This window comes from Hibiscus syriacus, unplaced genomic scaffold, assembly GCF_006381635.1.
Source record: "Hibiscus syriacus cultivar Baekdansim isolate YM2019G1 unplaced genomic scaffold, ASM638163v2 tig00112487_pilon, whole genome shotgun sequence".
In the NCBI taxonomy this organism is placed as follows: Eukaryota; Viridiplantae; Streptophyta; class Magnoliopsida; order Malvales; family Malvaceae; genus Hibiscus; species Hibiscus syriacus.
This window is the reverse complement of record NW_024063341.1, coordinates 472,559-495,820: the sequence shown is the minus strand read 5'-3', so window position 1 is coordinate 495,820 and position 23,262 is coordinate 472,559. Positions and strand designations below refer to the sequence as shown.

General features: G+C 37.0%; 2 pseudogenes; one reads left to right on the top strand and one right to left on the bottom strand.

The window, feature by feature from the left end:
* Positions 1-891: 891 nt before the first annotated feature.
* On the bottom strand, positions 892-14,043 carry LOC120180033 (annotated as a pseudogene).
* A 2,531-nt stretch (positions 14,044-16,574) lies between these two features.
* On the top strand, positions 16,575-22,894 carry LOC120180027 (annotated as a pseudogene).
* Positions 22,895-23,262: the final 368 nt, after the last annotated feature.

Here is a 23,262-nt window from a genome sequence, read left to right as displayed (position 1 = left end):
ACAGCGACGATGACAAGATGGTGAATCTATCGGACGGTGTAGACTCGATGCCTACGCGACTGTTACTCAAGGCAGTGTTCGGGTACCGGCATGATTTCTTGGGCGTAACTGCTGTTGTGGTTGGCTTCTTTGTTGTATTTTTCACGGTGATTTTCGGTTTTGCTATAAAAGCCTTCAATTTCCGGAGGAGATAGATGAACAAGATTTTGACTTGACCCGAACCGAGGGAGAGTATGCTTGCTGCTGTCTCTAGTCTCGTGCAGCTCAGTTTTCTCATAAGCATGACCCTGTATAGGAATTATATTATATTTCTGGCTCGATAGTGAAATTTTTTATTTTTGCTTTTAAGTTTCTTTGTTTCACGTAAATAAGATGTTGTAATCTATAAAAGAAAGAAAGAAATAAATTATAAGACACATTTAAATTTTAAGCTCTAGATTAATTAAATTTCTCAGTTAAATGTCAATGTAATTAAGAAAAAGGACCCCAATGGTTAATGCATTGAAAATCATCGAATTATAATGAGCATTAGATATTTAGTGTGTTTCACTCTTATTCCTTTTAAGAAAATAATTTAGATTCTGATTAAATAACCGAGGAAGAAGGGTAACAAATTCGTTGGGTCGAACCAATTACTTTATGCAATACTGAAATTAGTTATTTTGTCCTTTTGTAAAAAATAATATATATAAATGTTTAAATTATTAAAATTTATAAAAAAAAATATAAAAACTATGAAGGAATAAAACATCTCGTTGATAATACATGATTCCAAAAGAATACGTGTACTTGTATGCATAACATTAACTTTCAGTTGAATCCGTTGGAAGAATGATGAGTTTTCAGAAATATTTCTTATAGAATTTTAAGAGTAAATTGATAAACTATTACTGAACTAAAGAAACAGTGATTCTTCTCTATCCAACAAACAACATTAGCCTTCACAAAAACACATGAATAAATCTCAAAGCTTCAACTTGTTAGGCTTAGGTGTGACATTTTCTTTTTCTCTTGGGGCAAAAAAAAAAAAAAAAATCTGTGCTTCAAGATTAGTTGACATGTCTGAAACCCTGTTATATATAGTGTAAGGAACTATACCAGTTTAACAATACCGCAGATGAAAATACCGCCCGGAGTTGATCACTTCCAGAGCTTCACACACTTGTCATGGCTAGCTGAGGCTACCATGTGAGTGCTATTCGAAGCTGCCAATGCCGACACTAGACTCTCGTGGGCATGTCGGGTCAATATTTTGTTCTCAATCATGTTCCACAGCTCCAGAGTCTTGTAACAGCCGATGACCAACAGGGAAGAATAAGAGGGATGAAAAACACACGTGTTGAATTTGGTGCCACTGCCAGAGCAGCTCAGTTCATGAACACATTCTCCTTTGCCACCAGATCCAACCGTCCACACTCTCACCAAGTCATCACTTACAGATGCCAAAAACTCGCCCTTAGCATCCCAGGAAACAGAATGGACGGCGCTTTTATGCCCCTGCAATGACAGTACGATGAAAACGATTAGTTAAAATTGAGGCTTAAATAATGACACACTCCATGTAAAATGTCCAAAAATAAAAGAAAACTAAGACAAAATTACAAGATATTTTCCGTTCCATGTCCAAAATTACAACCAAGTGGAATAGCAGCTGCAAGCATACAGGATGCCAAATTGTTTAATCAAACCTCTGAAATCTAAATAGAGAAGTTCGAGCACCATGGAGGTATATAGGTTTTAAAGCATGTGGATTCATATTCATCTAAAGCCTTCGTGGAAAAAAGCATATACAAACATTCAACATTCAAAGCACTACATTCATTCTAGTCAAGACTTCTCCGAAGGCCTTGCATCGCAAAATAACCATGACCTTGCAACATCATGATCAATTAGTTTTCTTATTCTATATGCGATAAAGCTATGGTGTAAGTGTATTCCATTAACAATTACCGAAACCTCATCTCATTGTAGGTGACAAAAGGCTAAAATGAAATTAGAAAATAACTAGAAAAGTCCCAACTAACCTGTAATTTAGCCCTGCAAACTTGGGCTTCTACATCAAGTAGGGATACGGAATTATCAGTTGCAGCTGCAAGAAACCTTCCAACACGAGGCTGAAATCTTATCTGGGATGCACCACCCTGTTAATGGGGGAAAAAGGAAGGAAGGTGTTAACTGTAAAAATAAGATCTGCAAAAGAGAAAAAGTAAAACAAGGATATGCATTGTCCAGAAACGTTTCCTGAGAATGAATTGTATGGTTATATACCTTCAAAACTCCAGCACAACTACCATTCTTAATGCTCCAATATCGAATTTCATTATTATCGCATGAGCAGATAAGGTCATCTTTGGTCGGGTGAAAGTCAAGTGATGTAACAGTTGTAGAATGTCCCATAAAAGTACGAAGTGAATAAGAAGGCTGCAAAATAGTACCATGCATCTATAAGTCAAGAAATATAAGAGAGAACTTCACTTGCAGATTCAATGAGCAAATGGCTTTGCGTGAAAAAATTTAAAAATGTTTTTACGTTCTCAATGCCTAGCGATCAGCTTTTTAGGTCATATAGTGAAGCAGTTTCCAAAAGTAATAAACCAAAAAACGCACAGCAGAATTGGTCAATTGCGAAGCAGCTACAGAATGTTGTCTACTAAAGGCCAAGCACATTCCATTATAAAAGGATGCATGCTTGCTTACATTATCAGCATCCCAGACCCTGACTGTTCTGTCAGCTGAAGAGGTAGCAAGCCTTGACTTGAACTGAAACGAACATCACTTATCCATTGAGAATGTTCTTCGAGTGTTGACTTTAATGCAAAAGACTCTGTGCACCACAGCACAGCCTATGTAATGATGTCATCAAGCAAACATGTTTATTTTTTTTATTCTCTAGAAAAGTTAAAAACTTAGCACTAAAATTTTGCCTATCAACAAGAATAAAAGGTTTAAATAGCTCGTCATCTTGTACCTTTTTATCATGCCCACCAGTAGCAAGCAACTTCCCATTTGCTGAGAAGTGACAACATTCGACTTTACTTGTACTAGCCTGGATAAGCTGGACTTCCATAAATGTTAAACCTGACATTACAGTAATAATAAATACCTATGCATTTGATTTCACTCATTGTAAGAAATTTCTGGTATTTCTGTGGGGGAAGACATGCACCAATAGTAATAAAAAAACTAACATTAACATACCTTTGCTGATATCACCGGACCAACCAACTCTCTCTCTAGGCTCTGGATCACCATGAGACAAGAATGACTCTATGTTATCATCAAGAGACCCATCATCCACGAAACGGTCTATATCAGCCTGTGATGTACTGTCTCAAGTTACCCCACAGCAGAATGGAATATCAATAGAAATAACTAGAGGCAATCCGTAAATTTCATCCTATTAGTGCATCCAATCTACTATCTAGGACTAAACGAGTAGATTGTCAGTTCTTAATGGTTTCACTTCTGATAGCATCTCTTCTGAAATCAAGTTATTTAACATTGATTCTTTAAGTTAAAGAGCCTATCCAAAATAGACATCTGTTTAATATATTGTCTATTTTATATACTTTTTAACCTCTTCGGAGGTTCTAAACTATATTTCCTGCTTCCTCTCAGGTCATAGCAAAATCAGAATAAGCATATGACATATACACTTGGGTTGCCAACTCGTTTGCTCCGGGAACTTTCTATAGAAATTAAAAGAACCAAATCTAAATTTCAGCGCAGGAATGGATAATAATCTTCCTCCACTTCAGCTTCTTCCTAGAATACCAAATAAAAGATAAAAAAAAGCATGAGTGAGAGAGAGAAAAACGTAGAGAGAGAGAATTTGAAAGAAAAGTTAGTTCCTGATGAGTGTTGGTCGACGTTTGTCGACAACCTCAGTAGGAGGGTTTCTCGTCGTACTTTAAGGGAAATATTCTTAGTCCATGGTCCTGTTATGAGAGTGTTTATTCCCAAACAAACAAGAAATCCAAAATAGAAATTTTCCACCTTTGTTTTTGTTCATTTTAAGAGTGAGGCAGGTTTGAAGAGGGCTGTCGGTGTTTTGAACGGTGTTCTGATTGATGGAAGGAAGATCTCAGTTAGTCCTGCCAGATATAAGGAGGGGCGTCCAAGTTTAGGGGGGATGCATATTTCTTCAAACAAGGTTTCTAGTCAAAACAATGCAGAATCCTCAAAATCAAGAGAAGCAAGAAACTTCAACAGAAGAAGAAGGGACGACAAAACTTATAGGGATGCTTTGATGTCAAACGGGAATACAATGGGGAACAAAGAAATATTTTCCGAGGATCTTCAAAGGAGGAATGTCAAGAAAAATATTTTGGAAATGCATATTCCATCAGAAAGCTCTAACTGGGTTAAGAGGTCTTTAACAGGGATTATCAAACACTCTTTTCAGACTGAGTTTATTCAGAATGCCTTAATTAAAGAAGGCTATGATGTTCAAATTGCTAGATGGGGTTATGTATGGAACTCTTGCGTTATAGTTTTTAAATCTCATGAGGAGATGCAAGATTTATGAAGTAACAGGGAAGAGGTTACAAAACAATGGTTTGATCGAGTGAAACCATTACTGAATGATGAGGGAGTTCCAATGGCTTTTTGCATGGTGGAATTAATAGGGGTTCCTCTGTTATGCTAGAATGAACCCTTCTTCGAGAAGATAGCAGGTAGATGGGGCACAGTGGTGGATATTCATGATGTTACAGGGAAAAGAGAAGACCTCACAATGGCTAGAATTGTATTAAGGGTGGCAAGCCCCTTTGATGTTCCAGATGTGATCACTCTCAGATCTTATGGAAGATCCTTCAAAGTATCAAGATCAGTTCGGCAAGTGAATATTCAAGTTCATTCTTCAATAATTTTCCGGTGGAAGGTTCCGGTGGGACATTTTTTGAGGAGATTTTGTTTGAGGAGGATGAAGACATATTGTTGTCAGAACTTGGGGAAGGTGAAGCATGTGTAGCAGGCAGAAATCGTCTGTCAGGGGACAATTGGATTGACCAGGGAGTTTTTCGTGTTTCTGGAGGAGTTGGTGAAGACAGACAGCTATCAAGATTTTCCTTAGATAGGAAAGGTATTAATTGTGGACTGCCAGAAAGTCAGAATGTTGGGAGTTTAAAAGCAGGTGAGTTTGCAGGTCTGGGGATTAGAAGTCAAAATTATTCGGCTGATGGATCTCAGGCCCATTCTGAAGATTATGGGCAGTCTGGGTCAAAAGGTTTTACGGGTTTTATTTCTGGGCCAACATTTACAATTAATAAGTTTGGGGAATTGGTTCAAAACCTTAACTTATCAGACAATAACAGTAAAATGTTAAATGTTTTGGAGAAGAGCCCAATTGCAGAACAGTCGGTTAATGCAGAAATAGTGGCTGAAGAAGAAGTCTTAAGGTTGGTTGAACAGGTTACAACTAATTCCGGAATCAATTCAAGGGGGAGACGGTTACATCGATCAAGAAGACAGTTCACAACAGAGAGTGATGTGCGAGAAACTAGAAGTTTGAGCAGTTGCAAAAGGGTCTATAGAAGGTCAAGGGAAAGAAGATATTGGTATGGGGATTTGTTGAAGCTCTTGTCTGAAGCAAATGAAGTCACAATTAGTCAGAGAAAGTTTGATGGGGATTCCAGTACTAAAAAACAACATCGTTTATCAGCAGAGTTCATTGCTGATGGGAGTAATCTTCCTTACATTGACAGTGGTACAGGGGTCGAGAGTGAAGATAGGGAGATTGAAGGTTATTTTTCAGAAGGTGATTGCTTAAGGTCCAAATCTGGTTTGCTAATTAGAAGAACTAGAAGGAATCTGTTACGGGAAGCACTTGAACAAGTGAGCATTGATACAACCTCCTCCTCAGCCTTCTCGGTTTTAATGGAAGAAGCTCTAGCAACTTGGGAGGTTAGCAAGCTTTTGGGGGTGTCTTTTAAGGAAGGGAAAGAAGCCTTTTTGGAGAAAATTATAGCTCTACAGAAAGGCTTGATTGGGGTTAATCAAGGTATTGTTGGTTGAGGGTTTTAGTGTTCCTTTAATGAAGATGACAAAGTTAGTAATATGTTCATGGAATGTTAGGGGTTTGGGGAAAAATGAAAAAAAAAGGGATGTTCAAAATTTAGTTACTAGCATAAATCCTACTTTCCTTTGGTTGCAAGAAACCAAGACAAAAATTTCAGAGGTCTTTTTTTAGAAGAAGTGGGATTAATAATTTAAAAGGAGTTTTAGAATCTCCTTCAATTGGATCAGCAAGGGGTTTATTGTGCTGTTAGGACGATAATATTTTTGAGCTGGAGAGTTGGTTTATTAGCAGGAGATTTATAGCAATATTTGGTAAATTTCGGAATAATAATTTCAGTTGTGGTTTCATCAATGTTTATGGTCCAGCTGTGGAGAAGGAGAAACCTGATTTTTTTTTGAAGAATTAAGCATTTATCTAAGTGGGCAGAATTATCCCGTTTGTGTGGGAGGGAATTTCAATGTTTATTTACAAGAAGATGAGAAGATGGGCAGAGGTCAAAATAGGAGTTCAATGGAGATCTTTAATGAGTTTATTCTTCAAACGGGTCTAATTGATCTTCCTATGAATGGGGGTAGGTTTACTTGGTGTAATAACCAAGAGAATCCCACTTTTGTAAGATTGGATCGGTTTTTGATTGATAGTCAATTTTTGGCTTTGTTTCTGGATATTATTCAGTCTCTTCTACCAAGGTCGCTGTCAGATCATAACGCTATAGTTCTTGTGAATAAAGGTGTGGACTAGGGGCAAAAACCTTTCAGACTTTTCAACTACTTGTTGGATGAGGAGGGTTTTCAGGATCTGGTTATTTATTCTCTCCAGAATTGTAAGAAAAATCTAAAAAAGGCAGGTGTGTTTAGTCTACTAAGGAGTACAAAACATGCAATAAAAAAATGGGCTGGAAATAGAGATCAGTATTCAGGAGCCTTGATTTATGAGTTAGAGAAGAAAATTTCGAAGTTAGAGGTTGATATTCAACAGGGTTGATATTCAACAGAAGTAAGGTGCTATTGACAGTGAGGTATTAGCAGAGTTGAATAATCACAGAGCAGAATTGTGGAAACTTCACAAGATTCAGGAGCAGATTTGGTTTCAGTACTCAAGATCGAAATGGATTGAAGATGGGGATCGTAATACTAAATACTTTCATACGTGCTACGGTTAGAAAGAAGAGGAATGCTCTGTTTGCCCTAAACTTTAGAGGAGAAACAGTAGAGAACCGACTGCAATTAAGGCCATAGTCAAGGATTATTTCTTCAAAATTTATAATGACCGATCCACTTTAGAAATCGATGACTTAAAACTGGATTTTTCCAGAATTACTTTGGATCAAAGTCAGTTCTTAGAGCATGAATTTTCTGAGGAGGAAGTTTGGGATACTGTGAAGTCTTGTGGTAGCAACAAAGCTCCGGGCCCTGATGGCTTTAATCTGGGATTTTTCAAGAGGTTTTGGCAGGTCCTTAAGGAAGATATTATGAAATTCTTCCATAATTTCTACTTGGGGAAGGAATGGGAACATGGAATAAATCATACATTTATCACTCTTATTCCAAAGATCTCAAACGCTGGTGGCCTAGATGATTTTAGACCTATAAGCTTAGTTGGTGGTTTATACAAGATCCTCTCTAAATGTCTGTCGAGGAGACTTGGGAGCTGTATCTCAGATTTAATCAGTCCATTTCAATTCGCTTTTATTCCCGGTCGACAAATTTTGGACTGCTCCCTTATAGCTAATGAAGGGATTGACTTTTGGAGGAAGAATGGTTTAAAGGGATGTGTTTTTAAAGTTGATTTCAAGAAGGCATATGATACAATTGACTGACCTATCTTGTTCAAAATAAGGAAGGAAATGGGCTTTGGTTCTAAATGGATAGGTTGGATTTCGAAGTGCATCACGACAGCAACTGTTTCAGTCTTGGTGAATGGGGTTCCAACCGAGGAATTTCCAATGGCTAAGGGTCTTCGTCAAGGTTGCTCCTTGTCTCCCTTGTTGTTTAATATAATCGGGGAAATTTTGAATTTATTGATACTTAAGGCAGTTTCAGAGGGGCTATTTCTGGGTTTGGTAATTAGAAATGAGGAGGAGAATTTTAATTTATCGCATCTTCAATTTGTTGATGATCTTATAATTTTCTGTGGTGCGTCGAAGAAGCAGATTTTGAATGTGAAGAGGGTGCTTCGAGTGTTTGAAGTTATGTCTGGTCTTCAGTTGAATTTGAATAAGTGTAAATTGTTTGGGGTTAATTCGATCGAAGAGGAAATTAACGATTTGGCAGCTGCGATTGGATGTTCAGTGGGTAATTTTCCTTCAGAATATTTGGGGCTCCCTCTTGGTCCACACAGAAACTCCAACATTCTGTGGGATCCAGTGGTTCAGAGCTTCAATAAGAGGCTAGCGTGCTGGAAAGGATCCTTTCTTTCTATGGCAGGCAGGATGGTTTTAATTAAATCAGTCCTATGTTCACTTCCTACATATTATTTGTCAATGTTCAAGGTTCCAGCTTCGGTTTATAAGTCCCTTAATTCTATTATGTCAAATTTCTTATGGGGTGGAGGAGATGGGAAAAGAAAGATTCATTGGGTTAGCTGGTCCGATGTTTGTAAACCGAAGATCGAAGGAGGTTTGGGAGTCCCTAATTTAAATGTGATGAATAGAGCACTTTTGGAGAAATGGGCTTGGAGGTTTGCTATTGAGAGGAAGGCAGTTTGGAGGGAAATGCTTTATATTAAATACAAAATGGACTCATCCTTAATGCAATTAGACAGTAATACTTCTCCTAAATATTCTTGGATATGGAGATCTATGGTGAACAATCATTTTAAAGCAAATTCTATTGGCTCTATAATCAAAAGCAAATATAGCTATAAAATTGGTAATGGGAGGAATATTCGGTTTTGGCAAGACATTTGGGCATTGGATCATCCTTTAATAATCATTTTCCCTAGACTATTCTCTATAGCAGTGAACAAAACTGGAAAATTATTCCAGTTTGGGGAATATAGCTCGTGGGGTTGGTTTTGGAATGTTCAGTTGAGATGGGAGTTGAATGACTGGGAATATGAGCAATGGACAAATTTGATGGCTGTTATTTCCGATTTTTCTATTTCTGCTGATTATGCTAATGGGCTATTGTGGAAGGGTTCTGGTAAATCATGTGTTAAACTATCTTATTCGGGTATTTCGGATTCGAGAAGCTTATTTTTGGAAGACTATTGTTTGGAGGGGCTTGCTGCCTCCAAGAGTGGAGACTTTTCTTTGGCAAGTGATTTTAAAGAAGCTGGCAGTGAAGACAGCCTTGGTTAAAAGAGGTGTTAAGGGCATATATGATACTTTATGTCCTTTTTGTAAGCTATTAGAAGAGTCTCCATCTCATTTATTCTTTTCTTGTTCGTTTATTTGGTCAATTTGGACTAAATTCATGAGCTACTGGAATTTTCAGTCTATTTTTCACGAAGATGCTAAAAGCTTTCTCCTAGCATGGGCTGATTTGAAGACCAACTCTCTAATATGGTCACTTATTCCTAGAGTGGTTCTATGGACAATATGGAACACTAGGAATTCTATTGTGTTCGAAGGAGGGAAGCTAGATCGAGCTAAAATTTTCTTTCTAACAAGGTTCAGGCTTGCTTCATGGTTTTTTAGCTAAGAAAAATCTGGTTTCTATCTCCAAGGATGTTCTTATTGCTGACCCTTCCTTAGGGGATTCTTACTCGTCCCATTCTAATATGATTTCAACTAAGATTCCTTGGTCCCCTCCTCCAAACGGCTTTATTAAACTTAATGTGGATGTTGCTATTACTAGTGATTGGAAGAGGAGTGGTTTAGGTGGTGTTCTAAAAGACATGTTTGGTTCGATCCTTGGCTCTTTCAAAGAGGCTGCTGGTTCGGGGCCTCCAGCTTTGATGGAATTGAAAGCTATCCTAAAGGGTTTAGATTTTTTTGAATCTATTCGTCATACATTTAAGGACCGCTTGATTATTGAGAGTGATAGTAGGGTGGAAGTTGACTGGGTTAAGGATGTTGTTTTATGTCCTGTAGTTATGTTCAAATTGTTAAAGACATTATTCAAAAGCTTAGAGATTGTGAAGGTCTTATTAGATGGGTTAATAGGACAACTAATATAGAGGCGGAAGCCCCAGCTAAGGCTGACATTGGTTGATCATTATGTTCTGTTAAGGGTTGTTTCTTTTTGGTTTTCTATCTCCTTAAGGGAGTTTAGGTCTTGTATTCCTATGTAATTATTTGATGTTAATGAAATCCTAGGGTACTCTTTTCTTCCTTTCGCTGATTAAGGAACTATCTTCAAGTTCCATTAATCATGAAGGGGATTTTTAATGAGGCCTACTATTCTTATCAAAAAAAAATTCAACGCAGAAGAAAAAAAGAACATAAAGAAAATACAAAAGCAAGACACCATGTCAACGAAAAGATGGATAGGAGGTTTTACCAATTGATTAGGAGCTGAAGTAAGGGAACCCAAACCATCAGAGCCAAACATAAGCAATGACTTGGAGGAACCACTATTATGTGGCAAAGTGGGCATTGATAAAGCATCACCTGGTGTGTGAGTAGAAGGTGAGGAAGGTGAACTTGGAGATGGTCCGGTGGTTTTGCAGTTCCTGAGCTATTGACTGGACCTAATGATGACCCTGGCTGCTTCCTCTTTCGGTCAATTTGATTTTTTGAAGCCTTAAGAAAAGATGTAATACTAATGTTACAAATGCTGGCAGGATATTGATTTGAAATGCTGGTTCAACTTACATGCGAATGAAGTGGTTACCACAATTCAATCCCAGACCATGAGATATGTCAGAAAGATCCAAAGGTCAAACTCATAATTACATGTCTATCTTTTAAAATGTTTAGGTATTTTGGGAGAATGAATAATCTACAAACAACAAAAAAGGGGAGAGAATAACAGATCGGTTTTTGATATGTTAAACCCAGTCCTTTCCAGTAAAGGTGTTTGACATGCTATTATCAGGCATCATACTGCAGGTACCAACCATTTTATCTTGCTGCTGGAGTTGGGGATTTGAATTCTGAGACTGCTGACTTGAAAGTGGATTCTGTGCAAGTTGTTGTGATTGTTGTTGAGTTTGATGCAGCAGTTGCTGCTGTAACTGAAACATATGAACGCCATTAATCAAGGGCGAGGAAGCTACAGGCCTACAACAGCTCCAAATCTAATGCAAGCATCAAGAATATTAACAATTGTCAATGATGTGCAGCACAGACAAAAATACCTTAACTGACATATCAGTGTCGCCATGAGACAGAACAGGAGAACCAATTTGCATAGGTGATCCAACTTTGTGAATCGCATTGCCAAGAGAATTTAGTTGGCCATCTTTCCCAAGACCAATAATCTGATTGTTCAGAATACGCATTTTTCTGCTTTCAAAATCGTTTGCCGATGGGGATGACAAATTATGTTGTGCTTGAAGAAGAAGTTGTTGCTGTAGCTGAAGCTGACTGAATGGCTGGGAGGACTGAATCATAGTTTTCTGCTGCTGAAGAAGCCCTGGTCGTAGTTGGTCCAGTCCCTACAATTGGTGGTAAGATACAATTAGAAAAGTAACTCATATATCGATCTTGCAAGCCTTATTAAGTTCACTATAAAATAATAAAATTTGAAAAACAAACACACAAATAAAACCTGATGCACATTTTACGCAGTAGTGTCAACAATCATTATATGATTTCAACCATAGATAACAGGACTAAATTATCTCGGTTGTTCTACTCCACTCTCCTTTCCACAAGATGGATTTAGAAAGAATAATATTTAGTTCTATGAACTATAATTGTACACATAAACTAATCTTCATTATGTATCCATTAGACAAAGTTACTTCAGCAGCTACAAATGGGGTAATCCATATCCCACACATACCCTTCAACCAAGACAGCAAACTTCTCTTGAAGCAGAATAGAGAAAGTTTTGGCATCCACAGTACTGGAAATTAGTTACAGGAAATCAGAAAATCTAGCTTAAACATCTTTTTTTATTCAGGAAGAGATGCGCAAGTGCTCTTAGCAAATGATTTATTCAATAGGGATCCCTAACATAGCATGTTCCATCATTTAGCAAGAACATTCATCGTCTTCACATGAAACTGTGAATATGGAGGAAACTGCAACTTCATATCAACTCTACATCAAAAGACTTACAGTTAAAGGCCATCCTTTCAGTGTCAAATTGCCACCAGCTTGATTTGATCCTGAAGAATGATACAAGTTAATAAAAGCAATAATTTATACCTTAAGAAGCAAAACTCTTAGGGTGAAATTTTTTACCATGAACTCCAAATAATGATCCGTCAGGACCAGCAGCTCTTTGACTCAACATTGAATTGATCTCACTCCTTGAATCCTGTATCAGCATACGGAATATAAAACAACCAAAGGCATTTAAAGGCTGACAAAAACTGCAATCTGAGCTAAAAACAAAAATATACACAAAATGAAAAAATGACAATTAAGTACCTGGGTGGGAACTGGAACCTGCTGAGTTCGATTCTGCATTTGCTGAAGACTTCCTGATATATTTCCAGGTGTGCCATGCAGTGTTTGCCTGCAAGTATATCACTATCAGTTTTACACAGCACAAACATGACAAAAGAAAATAAAGAAAATAACAAATGATCCTTAAAAAAAAAAATTGAGAAGTACCCGGGAGGCTGACCAATCACTGAGGCTGCTTTCATAATTGAAGCTTGATTAGGATCCAGAAGCTGGCCCAAATTATCACCTAGTTGCTGCAATTTATCTGACGTCAAAAAATGCAAGAACGGGCGAAAAAGGATGGAACCAATTCCTATCAAGCTAATGTACCTTCACATGTGGTTCATCCGAGGAATCCCTTTGGCGTGGAAACCTGAAACTCTCGTCATACATCTTTCTCGTGGATGCAATTGCACTCACAGTGCTATCCTCCATGAGAGGTTCACCGACAAGGCCATTGGCAACATCGTTTGCTAAATGAGTCCCTTCCCTTTGCTGCTGCTGGTGTTGCTGTTGTTGTTGTTGCTGCTGCTGCCTCTGCAATAAGAGCTGCTGCATCTGCATCTGCTGAAGCTGAGGCTGAGGCTTCTGATACTGTTGTTGTTCACGAGCTTTAACCATTTGACTCTGCCATTCTCAAATTATTCAATTAAACAGCTCAACCTTGCTCAACTAACTCGCAGAAACACACCTCGATATAAGAAGCAGCAACTTCTGAATGCTTGTCTTTTGTCCGTGCGATGAATATATCCCAAAATACAGACCACCACTCGAATAGAAAACCACCAGGCGCATCGATAGCTGGGACACACATTAAAAAATCAGAATCATTAAGTTTTAAAAAAGCAATCTTTCAAAGCAAGAAAGGAAAAGAAAAATCGGGGACATCATACCTACTGGATCAGTTGACACTTTCCCTTCAGCTTGAAATGCCTTTGCAGTAGCATTTAACTTCCTCTTCATCAGATAATCATATATGTACACATCCAACCTGTGCTCATAAGGAACAAACATTAAAAAATCAGCTTTCAGATTTTAAAAACAGTAACAAGTAGTAAATTCAGACGCAGAACATTAAACCTTAATTTAAAGAAAAACCTTCATTAGCCAAAAGATAATATTACTACATAATACTAGAAGCTTTAATAAGCACAACCCTTCATTCGAATTCAAAAGCATTTGAAAAAAAAAACATAATGCTCTCAGCTCTGCTCCATTTAGTATGATTTTCTTAACAATAAAGGTAGAATAACAATGGGAAAAATTAAGAACCATTTTCATTGGTCTCCAACAAAACCCTAAATCAGTACATGTTAAATGAAAACTTTCATTAACACCCATCAAACAGTGAAGCTAAAACTCAAAACCCGTACTCAAAATAAGAAGAAAATGAAGTAAAAGAACCCTAACAAAACACAGGAAAATAACTTACATTTTATCAGCTTCCCAGTTAGTCTGCGACATGTTGGTAGAAACTTGTTTCTGAAGATTGGGTCTTTAAAATCCGTAAACCCCTAAACAATGGAAGGAAATTTGTTACGTAATCTAAAGCGATGAGTGTTCAATCATGAGAGGAAATGGTATAAGGAATAGTTGACTACACTTTCACGCAACCAGCGTCTCTCACATTTATATTAATTATATTTAAAATTAATATATAATTTTTTAATATAATTAATTTTATTTATTTATTCCTCGTCATATTTATACTATGTTTATTCTAAATACGACAAAAAGAAAAGGTTTTTCTAAAGTAGATTTATTATTTAGTATTTATGGGGATTGGTATAAAATCTGGGAAAATATTAATTTATTTGACAAAACAATAGATTTGGGTAAATTTTCTATTTGATCACCCCAACTATAATTGTTTTTGTTTTGGACATCAAATTGGTTTTTTGATGAATTCACTATTAATGTTACGATTCAACTTACCTTAGTGGTTAAAGGAATTGTTGTTGTTTCTAGAGGTCATAGGTTCGAGTACCAACGACTGCAGTAGGGTGATTGGTCATTGTCAAATGGTTGAAAGTATTTAGAACATATATGACTTCATAATCACCTTTGAGAATGTGTCGTCTTTTTATAGATCAGATCAACTTTTTCTTATTTGATTTTGTTTAACCGGAGACGAAACCAGTTTTGATGTTAATTGCCGACCATCAATTCTCTTTTCTCTTTATTTTTTTAGTTTTTTTAAATAAGAATAATTCTGTCTTTGTGGCACGTTTATCTCTGCTTTTGTGGTAATTTTTTTCTTCTCGATCTTTTGATGGTTCATTTATTTATGTTTTCTTAGGGTTAGAATTAACAATGTCCCGACTAATCAAGATGATGCTTATTTGAAATCTTGTTGATCTTCCCTATTATAGACCTTCAGATTAAATTCATACGCACGATTTTGCGTTCATGGATAGTTACTCAATAAGTTCGACTCTGATTTGTCGTTCTCAGTGGTCTTTAAATAACTTAATTCCCTTTTATGGTTCGTTTGCCAATACAATCAAATTTATTAGTATCTATTTTTGTTTGAGTCTTTTAGTTGGATTTTTAACCATTTTTATGTATGGTACTTATATGATCTAAAGTGACAAGTTTCAATGTTATAGGAAAATGTCTAAAATATATATTTAGCTTATGATGATAGTTGTAAATTCTTATTATAATTTTAGATATTTTCAATTTTTAATAATAGACGCTTCTATTAAAAAAATTATATTATCTAAAGATCAAGATTTAATCCTAATTGATATAATTTAAGTCTCCAGATTTATAACTTGACTAAGTAAAAAAAAACCATGTTTGAGTTCAAAATAAATTTGAATTATTGAATTAAGAAAACAGAAAGTTTTCCTTGAAATAAAATTGTCTATAAAGATGAGATTATATTTGATATTGTGTATCTAATAAGTTATTTTTTTTCGATGTATGGGTACAGTGAGACAATAATAATAAAGGTTGCTTGTCATGTTCTTTCCACTCACTTCTAACCTTTGTTAAGTCTTGATTCCTTACAAAGCTTCCTCTGCCATCACACTCTTATTTCTCTTTCTTTGATGGCTTCTCGTCGGAAATTCATTTTCGATCCTCTCCAAACCGTTCATTGCAAGACGTTGGCCGAAAAAAAAGCAAAACAAAGCCCCATTTTCTTCATTTCTTATTGTGTTTCATTATTCAACTCATATCTCAAGATGGTCTTAAATTTTGTCTGTGTTTTTTTGGTTTCAGTTCTGATACTATGTTTTCGAGTGAACTCGGAACCAGTTCAAGACAAGTAAGCTTTTATTGTTTTCCTTTCACAAACCAAACACGATAACCGGGTTCAATGGAACTCATCTACCTCAACCTGTGACTTAGTTGGCGTCGAATGCGACGCCAACCGCACTTTCGTCTTCACTCTCTGTCTCCCGGGTGTAAGCCTCGTCGGTTCTATTCCACCCAACACAATCGGTCGGTTGAGCCAACTCCGAGTTTAGAGCTTACGAACGAATCGTTTATCTGGTGAAACTCAAACCGACTTCTCCAGCTTGAATCTCCTCCGTAGCCTTATCTGCAAGGTAATGAGTTTACCGGCTCGTTCCCACCTAGTGACTCGTTTAACTCGCTTGCTACGGCTCGATCTTTATTCCAACAATTTCACCGGTATAATCCCTTTCGTCGTCAAAATTTAATTGAATAATTCTCCTGTTCGCTATAGAGCATCAACTTCGACGGTTTGGAATTTGGATGATTTCAATGTTGCTAATAACAACATTAACGGTTCAATTTCGGGTTCCTTATCTAAATTCCACGCATCTTCATTTGTTGGAAACCTTGGTCTTTGCGGAGGCCTACTACTGCCATGTAAACCTTTCTTTCCTTCTTCAGCGACGTCTCCCATTCCACCGACTACTTCCGGTAGAAACTCCAGGAGCCTTTCCACCACCGTTATTATTGTCATTACTTTGGGATCCGCGTTTGCAACGTTATTATTATTATTATTATTCCTCATTCTCTGCCTCTGTAAACGGTAATGACCGCTAGCGCAGCAGAAGCCGTCAATATCGGCGACGACATGAGATGTTCTGTCGATGGAGGCGGGAACTTCGTCTTTGAAAGAAGAAATAACGGGAGCATCGACGGAAGGGGAAAGGAATAAGCAAGTGTTCTTTGAAGGCGCGGTTTACAGTTTCAATTTGGAGGATTTGTTGAGGGCATCGGTGGAGTTGTTGGGAAGAGGCAGCGTCGGTACATCGTACAAGGCAGTGTTGGAGGAAGGGATAACGGTGGTCGTTAAAAGGCTGAAAGACGTGACGGTTAACAAAAGAGAGTTCGAAATGCATATGGAGATTGTGGGTAAAGTCAAGCATGAAAATCTGGTTCCCTTGAGAGCGTTTTATTACTCCAAAGACAAAAAATTACTCATTTCCGATTACATGCACGATGAAACCTTATCTACTCTGTTCCAAGGTCAGCTTCTCTGTCTTATTTCGTTTCACTCATTTGCTCAGGCCCATAAATATTACGGCCATAATATTAAATTATGAAGTACTAATTTATTTTTTAATATATATATATATATATTATGAATACAATTGCGATATTATAATGGTTGCGGAATACGGCTATCAGATAGAGCAAAATCGTAACTGATAATTTGAGAAAATAAAAAATGAAGATAAAAGAGACACAAAATTTACGTGGAAAACCTTTAAATAATATAGGGTAAAAACCATGGGCAACGGTAGAAGAATTTCACTATTAGAAAATAGAAATTACAACTTCTCTCGATCTATCAAGGAGAAAACAATGATAATTCTCTCTTGATAAAAATGAGAAAACAACTCTCAAGAAACTCTCTAAATTCTCTAGTATTGGAAAAAAACTAGAATGCTTTGGGATGATTTTGAAGCTAAATGAGCTAGGGTATTTATAGTTGAAGCTTAAGGACTAATTTATAAATACCCTAAAGTACAATGACTAAATTAGTATTTTTACCATTTACAAAGTCATGCCAATTGCACCCTTGCATCGAATTCATTAATGCACCGTTCTCCCTTTTGACTTTGCAACAATCTCCCACTTGAAGATTTGATTGGAACAATCATATCTTCACACCATTCTTTCTACCTTGTACCATCATGTTGCTTACGTCTTTGACAGGCCACAAGAGGATCAACACCAAGTAAATTTATCAGCATTGATCGCCTTCGTCATGAAATCTGCTATGTTATCTTTGGTATGGATCTTCTGCATATCTACCGTCCCTTCTTCCAACTTTTCACGAATGAAATGGTACTGAACTCATATGTGCTTTGTCCTTGAATGAAATGGTGGATTCCTTGCTAAATGCAAGGCTTTGACTGTCACAAAACAAAGAGACATACTCTTGATTGTGCCCAAGCTCCTCCAATAGCATCTTCAACCAAATTGTTTCATTACTGGCTTGTGTAGATGCTACATATTCTGCTTCTGTTGTGGACGTAGCCACAACTGACTGCAATTTTGAAACCTAACTTACAGCTCCACCAGTAACTTTGAACACATATCCTATAGTAGATTTGCTTTTATCCAAATCCCCTGCATAGTCAGAATCAACATACCCATTGATAAGTAAGTTTGATCTTTCGTAACATAATGTAACATTTGAGGTCCCTTTGATGTATCTCAGGATCTTCTTTAGTGTATTCTAATGCTCTTTGCCTGGATTCGCCATGTACCGACTAACCACTCCCACTGCTTGTGCATGTCTGGTCTTGTGCATATCATAGCGAACATTAAACTTCCCACTGCTGATGCACACGGTACTCGAGACATCTTCATCCTCTCTTCTTCACTGCTAAGACTCAAACTGGAGGATAATTTGAAGTTAATAGGAAGAGTGGTAGAAATTGGCTTACAATCTTGTATGTTGAATCGTGACAAGATCTTCTTCAAGTAATTCTTTTGTGAAAGCCAAATCTTCCTATTACTTTTGTCTCAGTGAATTTGCATCCCTAGAATCTTGTTTGCTGATCCCAAGTCCATTTCAAATTCCCTAGCCAGTTGTGCCTTCAATTCTTCAATATGATCTTTATTGGGTCCTGCAACCAACATGTCATCCACATACAACAACAATATAACAAAATCGATATCACCAGACCTCTTGAAATAGGCACAAGGGTCTGCATTAAGTCTGTTGTATCCAAGGCACATAATGAAGGAATCAAATCTCTTATACCAACACCTCGGCGCCTGCTTTAGACCGTACAGAGATTTGTGCAACCTGCAAACCAAGTTCTTCTTTTCTTTTCTTCAAACCTTCAAGCTGGAGCATGTAAATTTCTTCTTCAAGATTTCCATGAAGAAAAGTTGTTTTAACATCTAACTTCTCTAGATGTAAGTTCAATGTAGCACACATTGCCAAAACTACTCGAATTGTTGTTAGTCGAACCACAAGAGAAAATATTTCATTGAAATCAATACCTTCTTTTTGAGCATATCCTTTGACCACCAGTCTTGCACGATACCTCTCAACTTGATCGTCACCATTTCGCTTGATTTTGAAGACCCATTTGTTACCAATTGGCTTACTTCCTTGTGACAGTGGCACAAGGTCCCATGTATTATTTTTATGAAGTGCTTCAATTTCTTCTTGCATCGCCATCATCCACAGTGAAGCATTTGAGCTGTTTATTGCCTCATGTTATGTTGATGGCTCACCGTCCTCTGTTAAAAGACAGTATGCAATATTTCCTTCTATAACATAATCTGAGTGTCAATTGGGACATCTTCTCACACGATCTAATTGACGAGTTGTTGGAGCTTCAGAACTCTCTGTTTCTTGTTCATCATGTGTTGGTTCTGCTTCAGAAGAATCTCTTTGTTCAAACTCATTTTCCACATGTATATGTGTAGTCTCTGACTTTTCAGTGCTAGAATCTTTTTCTTTTCTTTGTAGCTTATCTTTTACAAAGATAACATCCCTGTTAATGATCACTTTGAGGGCAGTGGGATCCCACAAGCGATACCCCTTTACACCATCAGCATACCCCAAGAATTTGCATTTCCTGGATTTTGGATCCAGCTTTGAAATTTCTTGGGAGTTGTACATCACGTACACAATACTTCCAAATACATGGAGGTTTGAATAATCAGTTGGTTTACCAGTCCACATCTCCATTGGTGTCTTCAGCTCTATTGCAGTTGTTGGAGCTCGATTCATCAAATAATAAGCGGTATTGACTGCTTTTGCCCAGAATGAATTTTCTAGGCATGCATCCCTCAACATTGCTCTTGTTCTTTCAAATAAGGTTCTGTTCATCCGCTCTGCCACTCCATTTTGTTGAGGAGTGTTCGACACTATGAACTGTCTTTTGATGTCTTCTTTCCTGCAAAAGTCATCAAATTCTTCACTTGTGTATTCTCCTCCATTATCTGTTCTAAAACACTTGATCTTATTTCCAGAATCAAGTTCTACCCGCGCTTTGAAGTTTTTGAAAGTTGAAAATGCATCTGACTTCTTCTTAATAGGGTACACCCAACATCTCCCGGAGTAGTCATCAATAAATGAGATAAAGTATTTTGCTCCACCTAGGGATGTAACTAGTGCTTGTCATACGTCAGAGTGAACCAATTCTAGAACACTTTTGCCTCTAAAATTTGATGTGTTGAATTTCAACCGGTGCTGCTTACTTGTTATGCAATGTTCACACAAAGTAAATGATACCTTTGTTAAGCATGGAAGTAGGTTTTGCTCCACAAGGACTTTCATTCCTTGTTATGACATGTGTCCAAGTTTCTAATGCCATAGCATTAAAGAATCTGAACTACATGAGGCAACAGATGCTTCTGCTTCTAGCAAAGTCTCTCCCTTCAGCATGTACAAGTTTGTAGCTATCATTTTGCCTTTCAGCACCACAAGCGCTCCACGGAACACCTTCATGATTCCTTTTCGTGTTTCAATCTTACTTGCATTATTATCCAATAATCCGTAGGATAATAAATTTTTCTTCAGGCCTTTCACATATCGCATATCTCGAACAACTTTAATTGTTCCATCATACATCTTCAATTGTTCCATCATACATCTTCAATTGTTCCCACGCCAATGATCTTTAAGGCATGATCATTACAACTATATATAGATCCTCCTGAGACAGGTTCATAATGATGGAACCATTCTCTTCTTGAGGTCACGTGATATGTTGTTCCTGAATCAATGAGCCATATATCAGTAAATCTCTTTCTACATTCCACGGTGGTTGACGCTTCACAACATAGAGCATCTCCATCATCTGAAGTGCTTGCAGTATTGCCTTGTGGATTGGAGTTTTTATTTAGACTCCAAAAATCCTTCTTCAAGTGACCATTCTTTCCACAGTTGTAGCACTTTAAATTCTTATATCTTCTCGACTTCGATCTACCATGATTGTGACTACTGCTTGGCCACGTTCCGTTGATCTCCCTCTTATCGTTGTCAACGCTTCTGCTTGCTGCAGATTTACTTGTCTGTCTTCCTTGTTCTTGCACTGATTTTCTTCTTGTAGAACAACAGATGCAACGTCATCAAAGACTAAACTGGTGACATTACTGTTTGTCAAGTTGATGATGAGTTGATCATACAAATCAGGTAGACTTTGAAGTAGAAGTTCAACACGTTCTTGTTCTCCTATTATACATCTCAGTGATGTAAGCTGAGAAAATAAAGTGTTTAGCGTGTTCAAGTGCTCTGTCACTGAAGTGGATTCTGGCATCCGGAGAGTGTACAATTTTCTCTTAAGGAAAATTTTATTGTGCAACGATATGGCCTCGTACAATTTGGTGAGATGATCTCATATCTCTATAGCTATCTTTTTCTCCTCGATGCTTGACAATACTTCATCTGCTAATTCTAGATGAAAGTTTTCCATAGCATTCTCGTTTATTTCGATCCATTTGTTGTCATCTGTGAAATCTACCGGCCTTTCACTGATAGCTGCTAGACAACCGTCTTTCCTCAGGGTGTCCTTCATCTTCAATTTCCACAATGAGAAATTTCTCCCATTGAACTTTTCAATATCAAATTTCGTTGCCATAGTTTCTATTACGGATAGCTCCCACTATTTCACTATCGTGAATAGTTCTTTGGAACCTTCAAAGAATGGGTAATACCTTCTTAATTTCTTATGTTGGAGGATCCACCTTTTGGTGGCAACCACAAAGATAATAAGTAGATATTACACACTCTAATTTGGCTCGGATACCAATTGTTGTGGAAGACGGCTATCAGATAGAGCAAAATCACAACTGATAATTTGAGAAAATAAAAAATGAAGATAAAGAGACACAAAATTTACGTGGAAAGCCCTAAATAATATAGGGTAAAAACTATGGGCAATAGTAGAAGAATTTCACTATGAGAAAATATGAATTACAACTTCTCTCGATCTACCAAGGAGAAAACATGATAATTCTCTCTTGATAAAAAGGAGAAAACAACTCTCAGAAACTCTCTAAATTCTCTATATTGGAAGAAAGCTAGAATGCTTGGAATGATTTTGAAGTTAAATGAACTAGGGTATTTATAGTTAAAGCTTAAGGACTAATTTTATAAATACCCTAAAGTACAATGACTAAATTAGCATTTTTACCATTTACAAAAGTCATGCCAATTGCACCACGTGCACCGAATTCATTAATGCACCGTTCTCCTTTTTGACTTTGCAACAATAATGACCTTATCATTATATTGTACTGTGGTTGTAATTTAATTTTTTTTTCATTCTCTAATGTTAGGTGTGATGTTATGTGATAAATATTGCAGGTAGCAAAGGCTCAGGTCGAACTACATTAGAGTGGGAGAACCAGATGAAGATAACATTAATCTCTATGTTTCGGGAAAACTGGTTCAAGACAACATTAAATCGTCCAATCATTCTCTGACCTGATCATGAAGATTGTATCTCCGATTTCAGTCTCAACCCACTCTTCAGTAACACCACTCCGTCCAATTGCATCGTAGGCTATCGAGCACCCGAAATAGTCGAAACTTGCAACGTTACATTTCAGTCCAATGTTTATAGCTTTAGAGTTTATTACTCGAGTTATTGATGGGCAAAACCCCTAATCAAGATCCGTGGTTCGAGAGGAATAGACAACGGAGGTTTTCAACGTGGGGTTAATACCACAACATTGAAGAGGAAATGATGCAGCTGTTACAAATTACCATGACTTGTGTATCGATGGTGCCCGATCAAAGATCCACCATGCAACAAGTGTTACGCATGACTGAAGATATGAGTCGAGGCAAAACTGATGATAGATTGAGACAATCGTCCGATAATAATTCAAAATGATTGGACGGTTATACTCCGCCCACTAGGTCAAGAACCCACCTTAGTATAACGTGCACAAAGTGTAATTTGCTTTAAAATTTTGCATTTCTTCCCATTTCTTTAATTTGGGTCTATTTTTTTTTATTTTCTAGAGTTTCGTTTGAAAATACTATTTTAGGATAGTAGGAAGTTGAGTTGTTTTTTAGTTTTAGTCATTCACTTATTATAACGGATTTTAGTGTTTCTTCTTAATTATTTACATTGTAATTTGCACCTCTTATGCCTTATCTTATGAAACAAATGTTTGTTATCGCTTTCACAAGTATTAAAATATTTTGAATTCAATATCTAAAATTATTTTGGACTATATATAGATTTGATTAAGTTTAAGATATATATTTGACATGCCAAAATATTTGGGTGTTATGGGACAATGAGGTTGAGGTTTAGATTTTAACCACTGC